Source organism: Sinocyclocheilus anshuiensis, unplaced genomic scaffold (assembly GCF_001515605.1).
Source record: "Sinocyclocheilus anshuiensis isolate Anshui unplaced genomic scaffold, SAMN03320099.WGS_v1.1 scaffold914, whole genome shotgun sequence".
NCBI classification, from domain to species: domain Eukaryota; kingdom Metazoa; phylum Chordata; class Actinopteri; order Cypriniformes; family Cyprinidae; genus Sinocyclocheilus; species Sinocyclocheilus anshuiensis.
Window position 1 is genome coordinate 3089645 of NW_015539870.1, and position 25732 is coordinate 3115376.

At 37.2% G+C, this 25732-nt stretch overlaps 1 protein-coding gene across 7 annotated transcripts in view; it reads left to right on the top strand.

The window, feature by feature from the left end:
* Nucleotides 1-25732, top strand: part of LOC107685126 (spermatid perinuclear RNA-binding protein-like) — a 119770-nt gene that overhangs the window by 1762 nt on the left and 92276 nt on the right. For 2 of the 7 annotated variants that reach the window (XM_016481627.1, XM_016481631.1), the window contains exon 1: nt 534-749. The exons of 2 other annotated variants lie outside the window; for them this stretch is intronic. The gene's annotated coding sequence lies outside the window, so the exon portion shown is untranslated. Of the gene's footprint in view, nt 1-532; nt 750-25732 lie in introns of those variants that run through there. 3 more of the 7 variants (XM_016481632.1, XM_016481635.1, XM_016481634.1) reach the window with 3 other exon arrangements.

Here is a 25732-nt window from a genome sequence, read left to right on the forward strand (position 1 = left end):
CCATTCTATTAACCAATGTCTTTGCTTCTGACCTTCGGTGATCCAGTTCAACCGTACTAATAAGGAAAAATTACTCTAGACAAACATTTGTGTGTCTTTGTTTATTGCTGAAGTGTGCTGAAGTGCATTCTACGGTACGGACGTAAATTTACTTTCCCTTCAGCCTGAGGCTTATTCATTTCACTTTTGGTGTGAAAAGTCTTTTATATTTGCCAAAAATATAACTTTTTTATTTTAAAAACAAACAAGCAAGACCTGTCCAGATTTAAAAAGTAACGCAAAAGTAACGTAACGCATTACTTTCCATAAAAAGTAACGAAGTAACGTAATTAGTTACTTTTTTATGGAGTAACGCAATATTGTAATGCATTACTTTTAAAAGTAACTTTCCCCAACACTGTGTATATATATATATATATATATATATATGCACGTGCAACCTAATAGCAAGTCAAACTCTACTAAAATGATCTCGTAAATATTGCACATAAAACAGGCTCTGAGGTGATAGCCACAGAAGGTCGATGTTGGGATGCTTGGCTCGGACAGTCCTCTGTCTGTCCTCCGCGTGAATAATGCATTGAGCTCGTGCACGCCTCTGCGCGCGCCTCATTCATCTCAGTGCGCGTGATTGAGAGACAGCACAGCAGGCGGAGCGCGAGTCCTGCTGACACCACAATACTGGTCTGAACCTCGACTCGTACACATTGGGGATACGTTTGGATTATTTAACATCTCTTCTTTCACCAGTAAGTAGCGCTTTTGAGTCTTTCTGAGCTTGTGTTTGCGGGTTTTCCCCTGTGCGAGCCCGGAAGATTCGCGCACAAACGCGCTTGAGACTCGTTTGGTTTAGCGCTTGCGATAAATTCCATTTAAAAAGTTACTTTCTCTTTCTCCAGCGCTAAAAAAGAGCTTCTCACCCCCTCATTTAGACTGGTTTGCCATCACGTGTTGCATGCTGCTTTATGAACTGCACGTTTACTGCCGGTTGTTCTTCTTTTCAATAGTTAGAAAGAGAATCACGTTGTTGTTTTATTAGTCTCAGTTAACGTGTCAGTGGCGAATGTATGTGTGTTAATGATAGTTCGTGCTGTGGGTTTGTTTCGTTATCTTTTTCTAACAGACAGGTATGTGGAGTCGGTTAGTCGGGGCTGATGATCATCTTGCAGCAGGTGTTTTGTGGAGAGACTTCCGCAGTTTCACACCCCGTCTACACTGTACTGGCGATGTGAACGAATCGTTCTTGTGAGTCGGATCTTGTCAATGAATCGATTGAATCGGTTCACATAACCGTTTGGAACGACACTCCCGCGAATCGGACTGAATCGGTCCGGACTGTTCTGGAGTCAACCTCGTCTGACTCATTTGAACTCTTATCGTCTCTTTCGGGAATAATTGACTCGTATGAGCCTGGAACCGATGAGTGAGCGAGGAATTGATTGATTGAGTGAAAAGTGACTTTAATAGCCGAACAGCACAAATGTTACGCTTGTGGGGTTTTGTGGGAACTATAGTCTGCTGTGCTTGGTTAAAATACGCTCCAAAAATCTACTATTGATGTTTTCCTTAAAGTTTACCATGGTAACCACAGCATTCCCACCCAGGAAAACCCATTATTTTAATATCCAGGCCTGTAAACACATGGAAATGAAAAATAAAGTAATGGAAATTTCAAAATGTATTAATACAAATATAAAATTATATAGCCTAATACAGGGCTGTCCAAACTCGGTCCTGGAGGGCCGGTGTCCTGCAGAGTTTAGCTCCAACTTGCCTCAACACACCTGACTGGAAGTTTCTATACCTAGTAAGAGCTTGATTAGCTGGTTCAGGTGTGTTTAATTAGGGTTGGAGCTAAAACCTGCAGGACACTGGCCCTCCAGGACCGAGTTTGGACAGCCCTGGCCTAATATATACATAATATTAATATTTTACAATATTAAAATATTAAACAAATATTTTATTTGCACATATTTAGACATATTTGACGTCTGCATTTACATGCAGAAGGACATATTTTGTGTTTGCTCATCTGCAATACATCTATAGGACGTTTCCTATCAGATGTCAAATAGACGTTTAGAAAATGTCTTTAAGATGTTTATGATTCAGAGTGTATGTAAAACTTATATCTTAAAGACGTCTATCAGATGTTTTTTTACAGCAGATGCTTTCCAGATGAAGCGATCTTTAACAGACATCTTACAGATGTACGTGCACTATATTTATACTAGAGCCCGACTGATATATCGTTTTGCCGATATTATCGGCCGATATGAGCCTGTCGCCGATATGAAATTTTTTTTACAGAACATATAATGCAGATAAAATGCTTGAAATGGTGTAATTACATAGTTTGTCCAGCAGAGCGCGCTCCATTGTTTGCGGAACCCTCTCGAATGCGAATCGAGTGTACGTCTAGAGGCCCTCTTTCGATTGAGACCACCCCCGCGTGGATAGCCCCCGGGGTTCAGGAGTTACGGCTGGTTAAATTCGCGGTCCGGCGCCGACCGATCTAGCGATCCCGGGGGGCTACCGACGCGCGGAGGGGGGCGTTCGAGAGTGTTTGATCACCACATTTGAGTGATCATTGCAAAAAATGTGTTTATGTATATATATTCTGTTTATGTCTATACTGTATTCTATATATAGTACCAGTCAAATGTTTGGACACCCGAATGGGAAAGTGTCCAAACATTTGACTGGTACTGTACTATAATATACACAAAGAATATCGGCCGATATATCGGTATCGGCCTTTTTTTACTCCCTAATATCGGTATCGGCCCCAAAAAAGCCATATCGGTCGGGCTCTAATTTATACCATTCTGGAGTTTATTATTATCATTAAATAGATATGAATAAACATGAACCACTGAAAAATTCTGCCAAATTCATGGCACACTATGTGGAAACGTAAGTCCGTAACCTGACAAAAATACCATAGTTACAGTAAAACCATAATAAATAAATTCTGGATCTTATTTAACGTTTTTCATTACTTTGTTGGCTAATACAAAGTTCTGAAGTTCTTTTACAATAACCATTACATCATAACTGGCGTAACTAATATTTTTGTGAAATTATGGTTGGTTAATTTTTGTAAGGGTGTGCATACATAAATCAGTTTTTGCTTCCTTCTTATAATCATGTTCATGGTGATCTGTGCGATTATAAGAACAAAGAGCATAACTGTAATGCACATTTCCTCATGCGATCAGCTCATGCGTCGCTTCCGTGTCTCAAACACACACACGCTGTTCTCTGTCAGAGACACACACGCTGCTGTGAGCCCAGCATCTGAAATGCTTTAGAAATTGCTTGGCATATTGGCTGAAAATAGCTTGTGGCTATCACATATTGCCTCAGGTTGAAATGCGAAAGATTGCGCTTGATTGTAAGGACCAAATTCCTTTGAGAGAGAGAGAGAGACAAGTTGAAACTGATTTATTTCTCATTTCTGTGCGGGTCCAAGCTGTTTGTGCCAAAACACAAGTATGAAAACACGGATATAAACTACGATGTGTGTTAGTGATGTTCATTGTATTGGCTGTACAGTGTTGGTTAGAGTCTAAAGATTTTTATTGTACAGTGTGACATACGAGACCTATGTTGCTTAGCCTGCCTTTCCCCTCAAGAAGAGTGTGTGAAACTGAGCTTTGATCGTTCTGAAGGTATATTCAGCTCAGAGGAGAGATGACAGATGCTCTGGAGGTCAAAGGGTGGATGTGTCTTGTCTCTGGTCACTCTTTGTCTTTGTTTCACCCAAGCTTCGTCTGTCTATATGTCCAGTAGAGCTCCCAGAAGGCTTGAATTTGACACTCACGGTCTGTTGCAGGGGTTTAGTGCTTGAATAATCATTAAAGAGTTTTGTGTGCTTCGTGTCCTGCGGGCAGAGGGAGTCGACGGTGGCAGATGAAGCTGACTTTTCAGCATCGTTAGGTCACGCTGGGTGTCTGCAGGGATTTAGAGAGGCAAAATAAACATGAAGATTATGAATTCGACATCTTCTTTTGATGATTTAGTAACATTCCTCATCATTCAATCTTTGGTTAATCTTAAAATCAACATCAAATCAAAACTGACCTTGTTTAACTTCTTAATGCATGTTCCTGATCTCATTGTGCACACGAGTCATTGGTGCATGTTAATGCAAATAAAGATAAATTGTTTGTCTTTGCAATTTTCATAACTCGCTCTGCCTCGTCCTTCCTTTTTGGCTGATATCACAGACTCAAGGTGCATTCAAACACACTTTCTCTGCTTTAATAATAAATCTAATTTGATGTGGCAAAATTAATTTATTAGTGTTGTTATACTTCACTTTGCCAGCTAGAGTTTTAGTGAGTATCTCTTGATGTTTGGGAGTATGTATGTTTTTTTTAGTGCATTTTAGTGTACGTCTATATGTTTTTTTAGTGCAGTTTTTTCATTCACAATGTCTGTGGTCAGATTATTATAATGAAAGAAGTCTCTTATGCTCAGCAAGGTGCTTATTATTTGAGCAAAAGTACAATAAAATTGTGAAATATTATTATAGTTTAAAATAACTGTTTTCCGTGTGACTATATTTTAAAATATATTTTATTTCTGTGATGCAAAGCTAATTTTCAGCATCATTACTCCAGTCTTCAGTGTCACATGATCCTTTGGAAATCAGTATAATATGCTGATTTGCTTCTCAAGAAACCTTTCTGATTATTATCAGTGTTGAAAACAGTTGTGAATGAATATGTGTTCCTTTTAGCTGTGTAAAGAGTTGTCAGAATCTGAAAGAATCAATATGTCGTTTGCTATTTATAAAACCATTAATTTCCAGTGTTAAACCGATTAATACATGTATTAAACATAGTTTTTACTTGTCAAATTATAGAGAACATTTAATTATATTAGTTTTTTTTTCCCAGATCATTATTGCCTGTATATCACACAGAATGCAAATAGTGCCCAATATAGATTTGCAGGATATTGACAGAATGGTATCCACCTGATGAAGTGTTTCTTCATCTATCTCTCTTGTTCTCTAACTCTTCCACCTTTTTTTCTCTCCATCGCTCTCTAACCGATCGGAGCTATTCTTGGCCTCCTCTCGGAGCTGATGGGAAAAGCTGACATTGCTAACAGAGGGGGAATTTGAGCTTGACTCAAGCCAAAGCCCACTTCCTCCTCCTGAGCCCATGCACCACACCATCCACCCCTCTGCCGTCTGCCACCGCCGACATCTGACTTACTGTCTGCTGTTTGCATGACAAAGAAAGCCTTTCTGGTGAGAGTGTTTGAGAAAGGGAGAACCAAACAAAAAGGAAGAAGCTCATCTTTTTTTCCAAAAGGAGAAGCATTTTAAACAAGGTTCCACTACTTGAGGTCTTCTGTGAGCAGCATTATCAATTGTACATTGTTTATCACAGGTTTGGCAATAACTGAATAACAACCAGGTATGGGCATTGCATCCCACTGTGCCAGCTGAATTTGGCACACGACTTGGTTGCATCTTGGCTGCTGAATTTAACTGCGTCTGACTAATGAGGAAAGGTGATCAATCCCATAAGAGAACTGGCATGTAGCACAAATTTAGAATCTAGCAAAGAGCAAAGCAACTACAAAGAAAGCTGCAGATTTATTATTTTATTTATTTACTGGATTTTTGCCGTTTATTGGACAGCATATTGGAGAATTGACAGAAAAGTACAGAGAGAGGAAAGTGCGTGGCTAAAAAAAAAAAAAAATGGACCCAGGCTGGACTTGAACCCGGTTCCCCACGAACACAACAGACCTTTTTATATCTGTGCAACAGAATTAGTTTAAACTTCGTACTAAACAATTCTAAACAAAATTATTTTGCTGTACAGAAATTACTAATGCTAATAATACTTCAATATTTATGTAACATTTTAATGTTCTTTTTATTTAAGTAAATAAAAAATACTATAAAAATACTGATCCAAACGGTAGCTTATTTCTTTTAAATTATTCATTAACTTAAGTGGCTCATAAAAGTGTTTTGCTCATGAATCAAACTGTAAATAATAAGGAATCATAAGCAAGACATGTCTTTGAATTTTGAGTTATCCAATATTTTTATTGAATTACATTCAAACTGCAATCTTGCAAATTAAAATAATTGAATGTAAAATAATGTATCTTGCCGTGGCGCTTTAGATCTAGTGGCAGCGCTGATCGAGGTGCAGGAAACACTGGTCCAAGTTAAATTTGCTAGGTAATTGTTAGTTTCCAATCTACTAAGCTGCACTGCTGCAAAATACCTGCAACATTTGATAACCCTTGTCTGAAGAATGGTTGTCCGTTTTGGGATCAAAGGGAACAAGTGGAGAGCAGGGTACAAGTGTACACTTGGTCGTGAGTGCATACTAAAGGAAGGGCACAATGGGACTGGAGCTCCTTGAGGGAGTGTGCAATGGAAAAGTGCCCTGCATTGTGTCAACAGGCAGTCTGTGTATTCGTGCGTGCGTGTGTGGTTTTAAGGCAGCTGATGTGCCGACAGGAGCAGTGGAAATGGATCCAGGGATGAGCAGAAACCAGATCTAACACAGGCACGGGGAAGGAATGGCCTTGAAAGGCATCTGAGAGTCAGAGAGCGAGAGAGACCCAGTGGGTCGCCATTCCCTGAAGACGGACACACATGCATTCAATGAAACAGCAGCATTTCTAAACACTCTGAACTAAACAAATCATTATCTGCACCACACAGGCTATAAAATTACAAATTTAATAAATAATAATACATTTAAAACCATAGATGATTAGTGTTTATATGAAGCCACGTGCTGCTGCTTTTGATTTATTGAATTTGGCAAACACAGTAATTAAACGTTGACCTGGGAACAGTTCCTCTTATATTTGATTGTACCAAATCTAATCTTTTATGGAAAATATTGTCTCACATTAAATCTTTCTTATATGGTCAGAAATGTCTTTTATGCTCTTGTTAATATTTGAATCTTGGAAGTGTACTGTGTCTGTGCAGATCATAAATTTATTTGGAACAAAAGTGAATTAAAAAAAAAAGTATTTGGGAGCTTTTTTTTTTTTTTTAGAGATTTTAACAAGATTGCTTGCTCATTCAAAACTGGCTGCCTATGTAAAACACTTTCTGGTTTTATCACACATCAGTTGAAAAGTTTCATCGCTGTACAAGAAAGCTGTGCAATTTAAGATATCATTCATGCCCATAGCAGGATGAATTGCCGCAAAGCATAACGTATGTTTAAATTACAGTAGTAATAATGATGTAAATGAATTTTAATGTGAAGTGATGAATGAGGCTGAACTTGGATTCAAGGACAATGTCTGTCTCTGCTGGACTATCACAAATACATACAAATTCCTTAGTGGATTTAGTCTAAACTTATTCAGCGAAAGCAGGGTATTTCAGGATACACATTTGTTTCTATCAGTAAGACAAACTAACTGCTTCTCTCGAAACACCTGTGTTTTTATTGGCCTGATAAGATTTTGCTGATTGTAAGATTTGGATGGTGTGAGAGTATCTCTTCCAAAACCCATCCTCTCTAATATCTACGTTCTTGCGTTCCAAACGACTACGGAGCACAATGCATTCAAAAAGCCACTAATGTACACAGAATCTTATAATGTACACAACTAATTTTAACTTTTGCAATAGAGTTTGATTTTTAGCATGTTGCAAAGCTACTCAGGTACTCTTGTAAGCATAACACACACTTATACTTTTAAGAATTGAATAAAGAGTTTTTTTGAAGCAGTGCATTGTGGGATTGCATTATGATTAAGGATACATACTACACTCACGCTGCCTTTGATTTGGATTTTTTTTTTTGCTGTCTAGGTAGGTGGCTTTTTTTAATATTTTTTTTTAACAAAGCTCTGGTCACTTGAATGTTATTGCATGTAGCAATTAATCCTCATTTGACCTCCTAGTTAAAAAAAATCTGTCATGGCTGATATAGATATTCAATTAAAGGCTGGAAGGCAGAGTGCTTCCCCATCTGATAGTGTGCGTAATTTAATAAGGGAGGTTTCCAGCACGGTGGCATCGCCAGGCCGATTTTTATGAGCGATAGAGAGATAGAAAGAGAAGGGTAGATGAAGAGGAAGGAGGAGGGGGTGTAGGATACTTTGATTTGTTCTGCCTTGATGGTCGTCACCCCTTTGCCTCCTCAGAGAATTAACCAATTAGACTGCGCCTGGTGCGTTTGCCGGCCACACTATTAGAAAGATGAAAGGAGCCCTCTGTTTAGCCTATAAACGAGTGAGCAGAATATTGATAAAGACAAGCGAGGGTTATTGCACTCGCCTTGCCACGTTTGTTCCTTTGTGTCGTGATACAGTTCTGCGTAGTTCTTTTTAACCCACAGTGATGTGTGTGAGTTATGGTAGTGAGAATTAAGCTGCCAGACTTAATTGTAGGGAGTGATTCGCTCTGAATTGTACTTTTGTGACAGAACTGCACTTATCTGACAGTGATCTTATTCACTGTTCTCAGAACAGCCGTAGTGCTCTGTTCATTAAGTATAATTGGTAATGTTGCTCGGTTCTGGATTTGTGTGTCATGTGGGTGTGTTGAAGTCATAAGTGGATGAGTTATAAATAAAGACTAGGCTTTCAGTGATTTATTTGTGATATAACAACCCATTACAAAAATTCTAGTACGAAACAAATGTGTGTGTGTGTGTGTGTACTATAAGGCTGCAGAAGTAATCTTATTAAATAATACAGTATTAGTAATATCTTAATGACTTGCAGTATGTTTTCAGTAAACCAGTTAATGACATGGTTGTGCTGGGCAGTTTGACCAAAAATCTGTCAGGTATTTTTTATTTTTTTTTTGAATTCTGCCAGTTTCATAGCTTATCTGCTATGATCAGATCTTATCTGACTTTAGCTTTGTGAAATTATGCCACATAAAACATCTGTATGAAACAGACAGCAGATGGGCTGAATGAGAACGTAAATTCACTCTCTGACAGCAGGAGGCGCTTATGGAACAGATACAGCATTTCCTTGGTTACTGCTGTAAACAAAGCAGCGCTGCGCTTATAAACACTTTTATATGCAGAGGTAAGATGAAAAGAAAATACCATCTAAACTTAAATGAAGACAGTCAGTTCCCCTCAGAGATTTCAGACATTCATATAAACCCTCAATTCAACATTTAGGATTTTTCATACAATATTTTGTGCATCGTGAACAGTGAGCTTGCTGTCTGCTACAGTATTTTCTCCTCTTTGTGTTGCGACCTCTGCCAGGAATGAGACATAATCCACATTATTCTTTTATCATTATTCTTTTGTTTCTATTAAGCCATTATTATGGCATTACATGGCTTACCCATTCACATCAGTTTGATTCCAGTATACATTTACACACCTAGTGGAACAGGGCGAGTTATGAACGTGTAATATGAGTGACAAATGAGCAGCGAATGAGCTTCCTCTGAGTCATAACAGCGACTGCAGAAGAGCAAACATGCTGAGACAGCGCTGGAAGCTCATTAGATCATGTAAATCAGTGGAAAAAGAATAGAAGTGATGATTCGGTCTAAAGAAATATGAAGTAAACTTCTTAATAAACCAGGTTGGATTTGTTTGGTTTTGTCAACTCTAAACCTACTCTGAAACTCAGAGTTTGTTAAGCCAGCTTCATGCAACGGGCCACTGACCGAGTTTTATCATAAACGGTGGTCAAATATCGAGTCTTTAATGATACTGTCTGTCAATATCAAGTAAGAGTGTGATGTTTTAACGTGCTGTGAATGTTGTACAACAATAATCTGGACCGCCGGTGATCTGTGCAGGTTAAGTTAATAAGGATCTTCTCTCCATTCACAACAAAACTCATACCGTGTGTTATGTGAAAACCGGTTTACCGGTAGAACCGGTAGGCTATATCCCCCAGCACTATGATATGGTCATTGAGTGCTTGAATGATAAATTAAAGGCCAGTCTAGCTGGTTGTATTGACTCTATTTTATGATTTCTTACGGTGTTGTTTTGGGCTTTGGTACTTTGTGGTTCAGTTCACAATGTACTCAAAGTCAAAATGACCAAAATGCATGTTCTTAATTTCTGTTTCTCTTACCAAATTTAGCCAACAACAATTAACTTTCACTTACTAACAAGATTATCAGTCTATGTGAATCTGTTGATCCATAATTACAGATAGATTCAGCACTTCATGAGTTTTCCCAAAGCCACCTCGGTTGCCTTTCACTCCAGTACTCCTGTGATTGGCATCTTCCTGTATCCCTGCAAAATTAAACCACCACTTTTTGCTTCTCATCACATCAAACACTACATCAAAACATCTTTGCTTACTTTTCCATGTACAGTGGGTACGGAAAGTATTCAGACCCCCTTAAATTTTTCACTCTTTGTTATATTGCAGCCACACTGCTCACTTGAAATAGTTTTTTTTTTTCTATGGAATCTTGTGTGGGAAGATTTGGAGAAAGCTGAAGGCAAATAGTGAAGACAATTTAGATTAGTCATAAAGCTATTATTGTCTAATTGCTTTCTTGAAACAACAGCATTTAGATGTGTCCATGAAAGATAAAGGGACAAAAGGGTCAGTTTTACTGAGAATGCACAAAATGATTCTTCTTTAATGATGTCCCGAACCTCTTGTAACATCTGTCCAGCCTGAACTTTCCACAGTACTCATTAACACAAGCCAGTGTTGTCCACCGAACACAGTCTCACCTGCTGCTCTTCATTACGATAATGATTTCTACCTTTCATCTCTCAGCTGGACTCCTTTTTTGGCTCTTGAATATCGATTTTCCCAAAAAGAGCATTTTCTATCCTAAGGATGTCATTCTTAGGGACTGTATTTCTTAACATTCTCATGGCTCTTCATAGCTGTGGCCACCTGCTTAGCTCTCAGGAGCAGGGAGTAATTGGAAATCTCCCTTGCACCAAGGGACACCCTGTGCTGCATATCTTTCCTTCATTGCTTGTGTTTGACAAATCCCAGGGTTTTCTCACTGGTTTCCTCTCACACATATGTAGGCGTGCACTGGTCTTCGGCTAAGAGAGTGGATCCTTTGTGCAGGGATGTTTTCAGGCCAAGGTGAACTGACATTATGGAGGACAGTGCAAGAGCCAAAAGCTGGCTAAGGGTCTTGAGGGATAGAAATTGACAGCACTGCTAGAGATTTGCAATGTCAAGGTGACCACAAGTCATTCATTTTCAATGGGAGTTGGCGATTTTACTACCGCATGAGTGACAGTGACTGTTCTAAGGATAAGCCGCAAAAGACTATTTAAATATGAATCCTGCATGTTCTGCATGTTCTGTGTGAGTGAATGGCACAGACACGCTGTTTCGGTCTCATGAAGCACATGTGACGCTCGCAGTGTTTTCAGCCTCTGCCGCCTTAATATATGAGTACAAGAACGCATAAACATAATCTCTAGAACTGTTTCATTTGAGAAAAAATATAATTGTATATACAAACTTAAAGGTCTTTACAGCAACCCGTCAAAATAAACTTGGTTTAACTTGAAGAAATTGTGAAAGAAATATATTACTCAATATAATAATAGTATTACTAATAAGCAAATTATTATTAAAACAAGGAATAATCATACAATTTTTCTTCCATGTTTAAATGTTGTGCAGCACTTTGTTGCATATGCAACCATTTTGGTTGCAGTCTAGAGCCCTGGAACTCTTTCTAGTGTGTAAGTGCCCTTCTTTCTATGTCCCATGTATTGATACAGCTGTGTCTCTTCCTCAGCAATGCTGCAGTTGTTACACTGAATTGGCAAGTCTTGCCTTCCTCTCTCTCAGGAGACCAGAATGTCTCTCTCCCATAAGACTCTGGGGTGCTTCCTAACAACAGGGATCTAATGATTGTGTTATCTGAGGTAGATAACTTCTTTACACAGAGAAACACCATTTGCTGGTTTTCTTTCTTTTTTTTTTTTCATATTTGCACACCTATATGCATAGGATGCTCTGCACCTGCCTGACCCCAGAGGGACAGCCTTTAATCTGTGCGGTGGATGTGTTATATCCTGGCTGGATTACTTTTAAGTCTCTTCTGATTAGTATTCACTGATCAGGCTTAATGTGGGTGGCAGTAGCCGGGTTAGCTTTGTTAGCATGTTAAATCATCTAGTGGCTTACTGTATGTAGAGCAGTAAACCTGGTTGCTGCCCCTGATTGCGTCACAGTGGATAGCTTTGTCAGCTGCTGCTAATTATGACCCGCTCTCAGTCTCTTGCTATTTATGGACCAGAGCAGAGTCTTCAACTGCCTGTCACTCTCAGGGAAATAAACAAACATGCTGGATGTGAACGGCAATGCCAAAATTAACAGCAGCTCTGTTATTGCACCTTTAATTGATTTAAGAGGGTAAATGCACATGTTAGCCATTCTTTTGGGCTTGCAGATGAGCAGAAGATTTAACATTGTGACGGCAGGGAATTAATACAAATTAATGTGGATACCCAGATCCATAGGCACCACAAACAGAGACATCCTCTTTTTTTCAATGGCTGAATCTTAAATGAGATAAGCTAAAACTGAGTTAAGGCTTAAAAAAATTAGATGTCAAATTAACTGAAATAAATCTTTGTACTAGATGCAAGAGCAATACAAGAGCAACACCAACATGCTTAAATGTGTTGTGCTGGGATTTGAATAAATTAATTTTTGTATTCTGCATTTTTGAATTGAAATCCACTAGTTACAGTTCTAAAGAATTTTTGGCTACTTTGACTTGTGTAACTGACCTCTAATGGTTATCTGTCCTTCATGTACCAAAATTATTCACATGTTGGTTATCAGGATGGACCGTTGCGTAGGTATTTATTTATTTATTGCTGTTTTTATACCCTAATTTCTGTAAATGGCCTTGTTTGACTGATTCAAGTTGAGTGCATCCACATAGACCAACTACGGTTCTGAGCAGATATGCCCACTTCAACAGCAGTACATTAGGTGAATGAAGCCTTTAGGAATGGCTGGCAAGACCAGTGTATAATGTGTTTCTGTGCTCATTTGGCTGTCCAGGTCTGTGAGCCTAGAACTGGGATGGGCTGAGCTCTGTTTCTGCCGTGATACAACTGGCTGCCTCTCTGCACTACCTTGGGAATTCTCTGACCTACTTTGCCTTTTGGTTGGAGTTATTTTTACATATAAAAAGAATAAAACAATAGCAGTCCTCACAATGTCTTTGCTTTTACTTTTTCCTCTTTTCTTACTTTTGTCACTGTCTATTTAGTACTGGATTGAGGAGGTGCTGGTGAATGGGGAGTGGGTCAAGGAGTAGTTAGTTACCTATTTAAAAAAATCCAAACACCTCAGCTCTGAGGAAAATGGGAGTCAAAGGCCACTTTAAAGTGTTGGTATATTGTCAGCCATCCTGCAGCGTGACAAACATTGCTCCATGTGATGATTCAAGATAGCAGTGTAACTGATCAGATGCACTGATAATAAGCACACATGCGTACGTGAGCTTGCACACACATTCGCGTACTTACAAAAATTATCTTTGTCAGCGGATGCTCTCTCAGCAATATTCATAGAAGATGGTGCAGTCTCTGGAGATCCGAGTCTGAACTGATGTAAACCTCGATCGTTATTACTAACCTCCTCTTTCACCGAGAGGTCACAGGGGCTGCATTTACACTGGAAGGCCTAATGCACACATTCAATATTTTGACACATTCGATTTATCTTTTTTCCTGGCTGTTTACATTTACTTAAGATATAACCGACTGTGTTAACTTGAATACCCTGTCAGACAGTGCTGTGCTGGTGGCCTAAATCGATTGGTCAGAACTAATGTGCACCGCAGGAATCAGAATTGTCTGACCGTGTGCGTGCGGCCTGAGAAGTCTCTGGTCATGTACAGGCCTCTGAAGCATCTCAGCAGCAGCTTGGGACACAGAGACCTCACTGATTATAAGCCTTTAATGTTAAGCTGATTACAGGCTTTAGGTATCTCCTGCTTTCTGCTGGTAATTCTCGTGTCAAGTACCAGGATCGTGGAAACATGCAAAATGGATCAGTTAGAGAGACAGTTGCTCTCACTTTCTCACCTTATAGAAGCCTTATGTATAGCTTTCACACTCTAAAAAATATTGTTTGGACGCAACAAAAAAAATTAACGCAACAGTTTGCATCATTTTTTTTTTTGTTAAGGCAACTTCTTCTGAAATTAAGTTCAACTAGTAAACTATATTGTGCTATATATACTTAGAAAATTGTGTTAAAACTAACAATTAAGTTAAATATTGTTGTTCTAAGTTGTTTTTTCACATTGTTTTAAATTTGATTCAATCATGGAGACTGGTTAAAAACTACTAAAATATTATTTTTTGATGAAACAACACTTAATGCTGCCAGGAAACCAATCTTTTAGCATTTTCAACCAAATGCCTTCTGATTGAAACAGCATGTAAGACAATGTCCAGTGAGTCTGTTCTCAACCCAAGCAAATGCTCTACTCTTCAGCACAATGGTAATCTCATAAAAACCACCAACATAACACAAACACATTTAAATACTAAAAGAACCGAACACTGAACATTAATAAATCTTCTCCTGTTCTGATCTTAAATAGAAATGCATAAAATATGAGTTTATTTCTACATTACCGCTCATTATTCAGGCACATGCAAAGCATGCTGGGAACCTGACATGTGAACTTGAAAAAATGAAGTTATGGAGCTAATTACATTGAGTTAGTACAACTTAAATAATGTTTTAAACAAACTAACACAGATATTTAAGTTGAAGTTACACACAGTATTACGTTGATGTAATTATCAACATTAAGATGTCAGGACAACTCATTAAAACATTCTTAAAACTTAAAATGTTGAATTAAATCAATAAATTGGAATTTTGAACTTGCACTAATGCATTAAATTAAGTAGTGGCAACAGATCCACTGAATTGTTTTTTAGAGTGTAGTAGACATAATAACTAAAATTAGTGATGCTCCTAACTTAACTATTTGTAGTGTGACTGTAACTGATTAGTTTTCAGAAAAGTGTAGTTTTTCCAGTAATGAATCTTCCCAACAAGTTGCAGTGTAACGTTACTCCTATGTTAGAGAGTTCTGGTTTCTTTTTAGTTTAAACATTCATGCAGTTTTCAAAAAACAATTCGCTAATACATTTTTCGTCTTTTTGGTGCAAAATGTGTGGTTAAATCTTGATGTCAGGGTTTTTAAATCTAAATAAATGTAAATATAAATAGAATAGAATGTGTTTCTAATTATTAATTTCATGTAAATTTCAAGTCTAATACTATCACCATAATTAAGATCTTATGCATTTTTGTATTTGTGCCAAATAAATATAAAATTTGTTGTGAAAAATACTTATTTTCAAAATAACAGAAGTATTTACTTGGGACAAAAACATGATGAACTTCAACAGATACATTTACACAAACATGCCCTGTATGTCATGGCAACATGTTTTTCCATTATTCATCAATTCATCAAAATAATCCAAATAATTTCACCAATTTTAACTTAATTTTTTAAGTTATATGAGATTCAACCTGATTTTTTTGTCAGTTTAATATGATTTAAGTTGTACTGGAATGACACTTGACTTCAATGACTAATCAAATGCATTCAATTTAATTATATTATATATTTTTTAAACTGTGTCATTGTCTTTTGTGAAGTCTTGATTAGGGCTGAGCGATTTGGGGAAAATATCTAATTGCGATTTTTTTTTTTTTTTTGACAGATATTGCGATTTGATTTGCGATTTTAAATTTGCAAAGTCAAGCTTCAGCTCAATATTGTCAATAATGTGCAGCACAGTATGGGTATCATTACCCTGCTGAAAAAAAAACAATAGAAACCATCACAGAAATTCTTATAGTTTCCATTAAACCATTACAAAATTCCTTTTTGTTTTGGGCATTATACTGTTGTTCTATTGGTTGCCATCTGCCATATTACATCCCACCAATAGAATCCATCATATAGATAGACACCATTATAGTTTACATTAAAACCAATACAATTCCCATTATAACCCTGAAATCCATTGAATTTTCTATTGTGTTTTGGGAGGGGTTATATTGTTTTTTTTTTTAGCAGGCAAGATTATAATGGTATAACTACTTTTACAGAATTAACTTAATGTGAACGGCTCGACCGTGACGCGGGATTTGCGCCGCGTGGGGCAGAGAGAAGCGAGTATGAGAAGCACTCAGAGACACAGGCTGTGTGTGCGCTCTTCTGATTTGGGAACGCTGCCACTCAAGGCTGGCAGTCATGCATATGCTCTGGAACAGAGTAATATCGCGTCCACATCGATTGCGATTCGATTTCGATTAATCGCACAGCCCTAGTCTTGATTTAGTTTTTGTGCTGTACTAGAATAGGATTTCATACTTGATTCTTCCAAAATATATTATTTTTCACATATTTTACATTATTGCACCACCTCTCCTTCCAGTCTGTCTCAAACGACCTGTTTAGTTGGTTAGCTGGCCCAGTGCTTTGTGATTGGCGAACCGCTTAGAGCATGTTCTGGAAATGACACGCCCTTTACCATAACTGCGAGTTTTATCTGCTCAGCTGTAAATATTAAAAATGGTGGCAATTTTGCCACATGAAAAAGCATTTAAGACAGCAACTGAACTCAAGTTTTTAAATTGAAGTAGATGGAATTTTTTTTACCGTGGCAATTACATTAAATGGCTAGTGTTCTTAACTTCTGTTGTCTTTATTCGGTTTTACGTTTTAAAATTGTAGCTTCAAAGTTACAAGGGTTGGTACAATGATACAGTGTGTCTGTTAATTCCAGGACTCATAGAAACAGATTTCTTGATTTCCTCAACACTGTCGGTCACACTCCATACACCTCGAGATGAGCTCATGGATTGCTGATAGAATGAGGTGGCACTGACCAAGTCAACCTCTGCTTATTAGTGAGTTCGCAGCTGTTTCCTGTTGTGGCGATAAAGCGGAGAGTGACAACACAAACCGCGCTGCGTGACTTGGCCTCCAATGTCTCTTAACACCCAGGAGTGGGAGGGAGCCAGTCTCCATGGTAACTGCAGGAGTAAAATAATTGGGCATGGCCCAGATTGTGTAAAGAGTGATGTACGGAAGAGGGGCTTTTCTCCCCGTTTTCTCCTGTTTTGTTCCTAACTCTAGCTTTCTTTGAGCAATGCACATCTAGATGTGTGATGTTTTTTTAACAGGTAAAAAACTCTTACATGACTGGATTAACTGCTGTAATCTGGACGGCCTTAACCATCACTAGTGATAATTGCATCACTTTTTAATTTAGTAATTCACAGGGGTGTGAAGTAATTAATTACAAATACTCACGTTACAGTAATTAAGTAGTTTTTATCAGTAATTGTACTTTTTTTAGTAGTTTAAAAATTGTGTACTTTTACTTTTACTTGAGTACATTTTAAGTGATGTATCGGTACTTTTACTCTGCTATTTTCCTCCGTTTGTGGTCGTTACATGCTTATTTTAATTTTATTTTTATCCATCAACATGATTGGATAGAGAGTAATAGGTCTCGTGACTTTCATCAAATCAAATTGTGCATAGAAAACTTTAACCGCCAACTGTTTATCATGGTTGCTGGAAGTGCATTCTTCAAGCATCAATTCGGTCACATCTTCCTCTAACTTAATATGTTAAGGTAAGTTTCGGATTTCTGCTTACTAAATGATTTGTATATATGCTTGCCTATCTACACGGCCTGAAATTTGGTGTGAGGTTGCGGGTATTGCATACAGTGTTAACTCCCGCAAGTGCCAAGTTCGGTAAATTCCCACTCACTTATGAGACACGCGACCTGTGCTGCCTCTCTCGCGTGCGTTCTGCAGCGGTCACTTGGATAAGTCTTTTTTTACTATATTTTTTCAGTACTCTTTCCACCACTGGTAATTCATCTTTATTTCAATAATCGAGTCACATGCTTCTGCCTGACTTACATGGGTGTGTATGATTTCTTTGGCAATGCAGGATGAGAGAACATGAAAAGGTAAATATTTTGGCTCTTGGGCAAATGAGACCCAGACGTTGAGTGTTGGCTTATTTTATGGATGGTTGAAGCTGGAATGGCCCTCGTTTGAGCCCTATATGGAGCAGGGGGACGTGTTTTTAAATGGTGAACAGAAAACTCTTTGTGAGGGTGAAGCTTGACCCATTGAGATGGGGTTTCTATCGATTTTAGGTCCACTGTTCCTGTTCAGGCCCGACTTGAGTAGCTTGTGTTCCTCTCACTCTCACACTAACGAGAAGTTGATGTTTATGAACTAGCTGAATGAACTTCCTCATCTCTAGGACAATGCAAAGCTTAAAGGGATAGTTCATCAAAAAATTAAGATTATGTTTGGTCACATGCTTTGCAACCATTATAACCCCTTGAAGTGACAGTTCTGACATCTTGAATAGTGGTCGACCGACATTGTTTTTTTTGACAGCCGATGCTGATATCTTGGAAAGCAGGGTGGCCGTTATAAAGCCGATATAATTATATTTATTTTAATTAATATTTAAGAAATTTGAAATCATTTGAAAATGGATTAAAAAATAAATTTGTAAACATACTTATAAACATTAAACATTTGTAAACATACTTATACTTTAGATGACAAAGTATTTTCCACAAATAAATATTTAATAAAAATATAATTAAAAAGGAAGTAAACTGTAACCAACAGAGCACTCAGTATTCTGGGAAGTTTGTGTGCATTGGGGATAATATTTTTTTCAAATAAAGCCAAGGTAACAATATTTGAAAAATGCCAAATATCGGCCGATATATCGGCCTTGGCGATATATCGGTCGACCACTAATCTTGAACACTTGTAATGGAAAAGTGGAAAATTTTTCATTTTAAGTTTTAACTTTTTTTCTTGATACTTTTACATGAATTAAATTCACAATTTGGAATTATTATTAAAAATATTCAGTGACTTTACAACAACTTTTTTCACATCAAAACAATTTAATTTAGGGACTCTAGGGATGTCACTAACAATTATTTTGGTAATCGAGTAAGTGGTTGATTTATTCTGATGATTAACCGAGTAATTGGAGAAATTTTTTGTGGTAATAACAATAGACCTAAGCGAATGATAGACTTTAAAATGACTTAAAATACATATATAATAGCAATAATAATTGGTTCAAATAGGCATTAATAATTGGTTGTCCACTTAATCTTTAATATTTGGCCACTTCTTTATGATAGAAATGCTAGAGCCGCTGTCGTTTCCTGAACAAGAACATGTGGACATCAAAACATGTAAACTCAGAGTGAGGGTTTAAACTTTTATTGAAGTCGCGATGAACAGTGAGCATATTTAGAAATATAATGCTGTAATTGCCTGTTGTTGTAGGTTTATAAATTATTTACCTGATAAATCTTATAGAATGGTGCACATTGTTCCCAGATGAACGTTATAAGCAACTCAGACTCACAGCATATGCAGAGATGGAGTTTGAGACGCTCCGCGCATGTAAATGATGACCGTTTGTGTGGAGCAGCATTTACTGTGAACGGAGCCGTAACCTATATGCATATAAATAAAGCACATATTAAAGCTGCAGCGCATATATTTATTTAATTGAATCACAGCCTTTGTTAATTCACAATAGCATTATGCTTTATCATGATTTTTAAATGGTTTTAATATTTCGTGCAGCCTCAGAAGTTGGTCTAGTAATGCTTTTCATGGATTCTCGTCCATGGAATGCGCCACTTCCGGTATTTTGCCGGTTAATCGACACCAGCAAAATGCAACTGAGGATTTTTTTTATAATCGAGAACTCAGATTTAATTGCAAAATCGTAACAGCCCTACTTGACTCACTGTCAATGTTTTGCTCATGGTGTGAGACGCTGTGCAACTGTATCATTCATAATCTTATCTTTTGAGTTTGTGTTAACACTTTACAGTAAGATTCAGATTTTTAGGTTAACAGTAGGTAATGCATTATGTATTGCTAACAATGAACAATAGTTTATTACATGCATGTAGTAGCATTTATTAATCTAGGCTAATGCTAATTTCATATACTAGGCATTTTTAATATTTCAAGTTGTTTATATGAACATGTTTTAATGCATAAACTTGAATTGACAATAATTATACAATATACAGTACAGTAAATTGATTTGTATAAATGTATAATTTATGTATATATTTTTATGAATAACTTGTAATTAATTAATTAAATAATTATTGTACATTGTTAGTTCATAATACATAATGCATTAATGAATCAAATCTATTGTAAAACATTAACTAAAGCCCTATTCGGACGGTAATTTTTTCTCCTGGGGACGTCTGTAAAAAATAAATCTCCATAGCTCCTCAGTGATTAAACACATGCTTTCGGATGAAGATAAATTTGCGGTGGACGTCTGAGTTTGTAATTCTACGAACCCGGAACTGCGTGTCTTACGTAGTCAGTCACATGATCATTGACATGCGCTTGAGCACTTATTAGGCTATGTAGGCAATTAAAGGCTCATTATTAAATTATTAAATGGTTTATTAATAATAATAATAATTGATAATAATAACAATAATGCTTAAAATGAATGACTACTAGTCGACCAGAAGAATCTTTAGTCGTGGGCAGCCCTATAATTATATATAATATAGCCATAATATAATATATTTTTTAAATGTTCTGTCGCTGCCATGATAATGGCCCATTTCAGATGTTTTTGTGTTTTTCTTCTGTTTCTTCGTCTTCTTGATAGCTCCCAGTCACTGTATTGAAACGCTGATAAAAAAAGTATTCCTGTAAAAACTTTCTAGCACTTCGGTGATGTAGGTGTCCATTTTTAATGCACGAGATGCCACTTTTCTGCTACAAATTACCGCGAAGTGCAACCGTACGGTGCATTTCAGTGGTCAAAAAGGATTTACAAAAATTTACAAAATGACATTTGGATTGATCTCCTTTTAGAAACTTTTAGAGATGTGGATTCGAACGGCAATTAAATCACCACACGACCTTGGTGTTTGTCAAAAAACAGTAGGTAATTCGGCTGGGGATTTTTACGCGGGTGGTGAGAGAAAAACACTGACATCCTGGATTCGGACGGCATTAAAATCACCAACTCCCCCCTGTAAATGGTGAAAATCCCTTCTGTCCCCCTGAGAAACAATTACCGTCCGAATAGGGCTTAAGATTACCAAAATTAGCAATGCGTTTGTTACAGTACTTATAAATCTTGCTAGTTAATAAAAATACAACTTTTCTTTTAGTTCATGTTAGCTTAGGTCTATTAAATAATATTATCAGATAGCCTACAACTTTTTGAATAATGTATTAATAAATATTGCAACTAAGATGAATCAATTCTTTAGAAGTATTTTAATTGTTAGTTCATGTTAACTAATAATGCTTAACATGTTAATACAACTAATGTTAAATGGAATCTTATTGGAATCTTAAATGGAAACGTATTACCTTGTACCTTTTCATACTTTCTATATTAAAAAATATGTTATGTAGTATATAAAACTCTTGTGCTTATTTTTTTGTGGGGAAAATATGGATTTTTTAAATACATATATATATATATATATATTGTGGTTTTTATATACCATGAAAATTAGCCTGTACTTTTATGAGATTTGAATGATATTGGTCACCCCCACTTCCCATTTTCTCAGGAAAAATCATGAATGAATACATGCCTGCCACACTAAAGTCAAAGGCACTTAAATCGTTCAGCAAGATCAGAGGGTCTGTTAGAGCCGGCTAATCTCTGGGCCATTTTAATGTGAAAACTGTCTTCAGAGCAGCTACTGTTAAACACTTTAACCCTTTTGGTGCACTTGACCGAATTGCTACCTTCAGTAACCAGCGTTACTATACTACACAAACAGTGTTGTGACTGAGCTAGGGTCAAAAGTCCCGATCTGTCAGATAAAACATACTGTTGAGGACTATTTTCCTCTCAGGCAGGGAGAGAACTGGCCTTTTGCTATAATAGCTTTGCTAAGCCATTGTCTGCGGGAGTCAGGACTAACAATCCTGCTTTGGCAGTGGAGAGTACCGCCTTATTGCTCAAACAGGGCTGGAACGCTCTGCGCGAGATCTCTGCAGGACACGTCTGGTCTCATGGAAGGCGCTTGGAACCTGGTGAGAAGCTGTATTTGTTGAATGGCAGAGGAGAATGGCTTCATCATTCGCTTTTCACAGTAGAGGCCAGCGGCACGACTCCGACCTTTAGTAGGTGAACCACAATAAGTGCGCAGGTGCACGGCTGAAACTCGCTGCTATATTTAGCACAAGAAATGTAGTTAAAAAAACACTGCTTTTAATGATTGATGTTTTAAAAAAAGATACACTGTAAAAATAATCTGTGAATTTGATAGTAAAAATAGGGTAGCTGTGGTTGCCAGAACTTTACCATAAATAAATATGGCAACATTTTAGGTTGTACAGATGCTTGTAACTCAAGAAGTATTAAAGATCTCTCAGTACAATTTTAGGCTCTGTTTCTTAAACATTATTTAGGTTTGTTCATTAAGACCCTGAATGTTCATTTCCAGAGATTTGGGGATCTCAATGTGGCTCCATGTCCAAATTGTTGAATTTTACCCTAGTATTTTTTTGGTTGGTTTTTGACACTAGTAGAAGTTTAAGAACCAAAATCTTAAAGGATATTAATATCTTTAATACTTCTTGAGTTACAGGCATGAAAGAACAAGAAGTGCTTTTTCCCATTTTTGAACTGTTACCATTGGCATATAACTCAACAAAAATGCTAAAGTCAACAGATTTTACTAACAGACCAACCAATCTCTGTGTAAAAATAACATGATGCTGCCATCTTTCTTAAATAATTTTTACCCCCCTGCAATTTGGCTCCAAAACTCAGGTGAAAGTTGACCCCCCTCTATACAAAATAGTGCATTACTCCGTAAATATACATCCATGACATTTAATTTCTTTATGTAATTTTTTGACCAGAAAAAATATCAAAATCAACATTTTTAGGCAGGGACCTCTGGTAAGTTGACACGGCATGAACCGTCTGACCTCCAAAACAATTTTGGCCAAAATTTTAATTAGCTGTTTTGGTCAAATATTTTCAGTTGTTGAAATTTTGTTGCATCACTATGAAAATGCAGCACGTTTGCGTTACAAGTTGTTGTCTGACACGGAAGAGCACGATAACAAAACTGAGCTTACGAAGTGAGAAGTGATTTTGTTCATGTGTTGGCACAGGGTACTTTTAGGCCAGAGTGTTTTTTTTTTAATTTTTTATTCTTTATCCCTGTGCTTATCCCTCTGTCTGTGTTCAGATGCAGTCGCTCACTCTCTGAGGAGAACATCTGGATGTCTAAGCCTGGCACTGTTAATTAGGGCTATCTGCAGTCACTCACTCCGTTCACGCTGAAGTTTTTATGGGTTTTCACGGTCATTTGAATTAACACTGAAAAGAATCTGTTTAGTCAAATTCATGAACACATTAAAATTCTGAAAAGGCAGAAATAAAACAAATCTTGGCCAAAAATGAATATGTGATTGTGTTCTTTGCAAGACTGTTGTAGGGTGTCCAAAATTTTGTTGGCGTTAATGTTTGTAGTCTTTGTTTTTGAATCCATGCATTACATATTTTGTACTAATGGAGGAATCACACGAAACCCGCCAAGAACATGACCAGGTCATATTTCCAAATTGAAAGAAAGAAACCAGTTATATTTTGATTAAAGGAAATCAGTCTTATTTTTAGGAAGCTTAAGTTTTTTCCTCTTAGACACGCAAGCAGATTTCACTGCAATTCTGCAAAAGAAGCGTAAATGGAATATTTTCTGTAGGTCTACTGCTTTTAATTTATATACATCAATAGCTATGCTTTTGCTTCTTCTTTAACTATAAGAATTCAAGCAATAAGGACAATTAACCAAAAACTGCTTACAGACATTTTGCAGGAAAGAATTTAGATGTTAATTCCCTGCTGAATTATTTTATTTCAACATTTTATGGCAAGTCCTTTTAAATTCCTCTATAAAACATGTTAAATAATGCTGAAGGTACAGCATTTCCTGAGAGCTAAAGGCCACTGGTACTTTATAATAATGGCATCCCTGACCTTTACAGCTGCTGACAAGAGAAAATTAGGGTTCGGCCTGCAGATTCTTCTTGATATGCTTCTAAGTGAGTAGCAGTCAGACTGGTTTGTCAGTTAGCATTCAGATGGTGGAAACTCATTCTTTGGAATGAAGAAGTTTAAATTTTTCTTACAAAAGCTTTGACACAACACGTTCAGAAGGGCGGTGGCCTTTTTTCAGGAAGAGCGTTATCTGACAAGGAACAAGTTTGTCCTGAAAAAACTGTCATGAGCAGGAAAACAATCAGGGGACTGCAGTTTAGATTTTCCGTATGACTCAATGGCAGAAGATGCCGTTTATTTGATATCCGATCTCCGAGTTCAAGTATAGGCGTCTGTAGATTACATCAGCCTTTACCAATTAAAATTTCTAGCACAGACACCGTCTGCTTGACATGTATCCCACAGTGGAGCTATTCTCATCTGGAAAGTGACCTTTTCTCCAGCATTGAGAGTGGAGCGATGTGTGGGAGACGTTGTCTGAGAGCGCTAATTGAATTTCACTTTCCATCATCATCACCACACGCTCCTCTTTACTGACGATCCCGCTTGGATCATCCCGTATGTGTGGAGTTAGACGAATTTAGATGCAGGAATAACACTCCTCATTGTGACAAATATATAGACCTCATTTTGAGTAGAGTGCCGGAGATGGTGGCAGTGCTTTAATACCTTCAGAGCTTATTTATTATCGAAACTTTAGTTGGAAACATTATTGGATTTCGTAATCTGTTCTGCATCCAGGGCAGGGCGCTTGACTAGTTTTCCAAAAAAGGACACTTTTTAAACACAATTTTTAAATAACATTTACTTTTTAACCTTTATATATACATATGAATACATATTTTATATGGTGCTTCTCCTCTTCAGTTCACCACACTCATTTTCCATAGGGTTCAGCTCAGAGGACTTGAATGGCCATAGCAGAAGCTTGGTTTTGTGCCCAGTGACCCATTTTTTTTTAAAGGTTTTCTGACCCTGAGACTATTTTCTGCAATTCTCCAGCTGTGGTCCTTAGAATCTTTAGCCACTCAAACTCTCCTCCTCACCGTGCATTAGGACGATATAGACACACATCCTCTTCCAGGCAGATTTGTAACGTTTTATGTTGATTGTAAATTCTTAATTATTGTCCTGATGGTGGAAGTGGGATTTTTCGCTGCTCTAGCTCTTTTCTTCACTTCTTCAAGTCACTTTCTAATTTGTGAAGCTCAGTTATCTTTTGCTGCACATCAGAAATATATTCTTTGGTTTTTCTCATTGTGATGGATGATTAAGGGAATTTGGCCTTTGTGTTTTCCCTCATATTTATATTCCTGTGGAACAGGAAGTCATGGCTGTTTCATGTTTCATTTCATGTTTGTAGTCATCCTGGTGTGCTAGAAATTGTAAATATGAATGGGCATATACTTTAGAGATATTTTACTCAGGAATTTCTAGGGGTGCCAATAATTGTGTCCAACGTGTATTTGAGAAAAACATTTATTTCATAATGAGATCTTTCCCCGTTTTCAATTGTTTTAGTTCAATGAAAGGTTAGATATTTGTGAATTGTTTTAAATAAAAGATCAAAATGATTAACAGTGCAGATTTTGATCATATTTACCAAGGGTGCCAATAATTCTGACCACGACT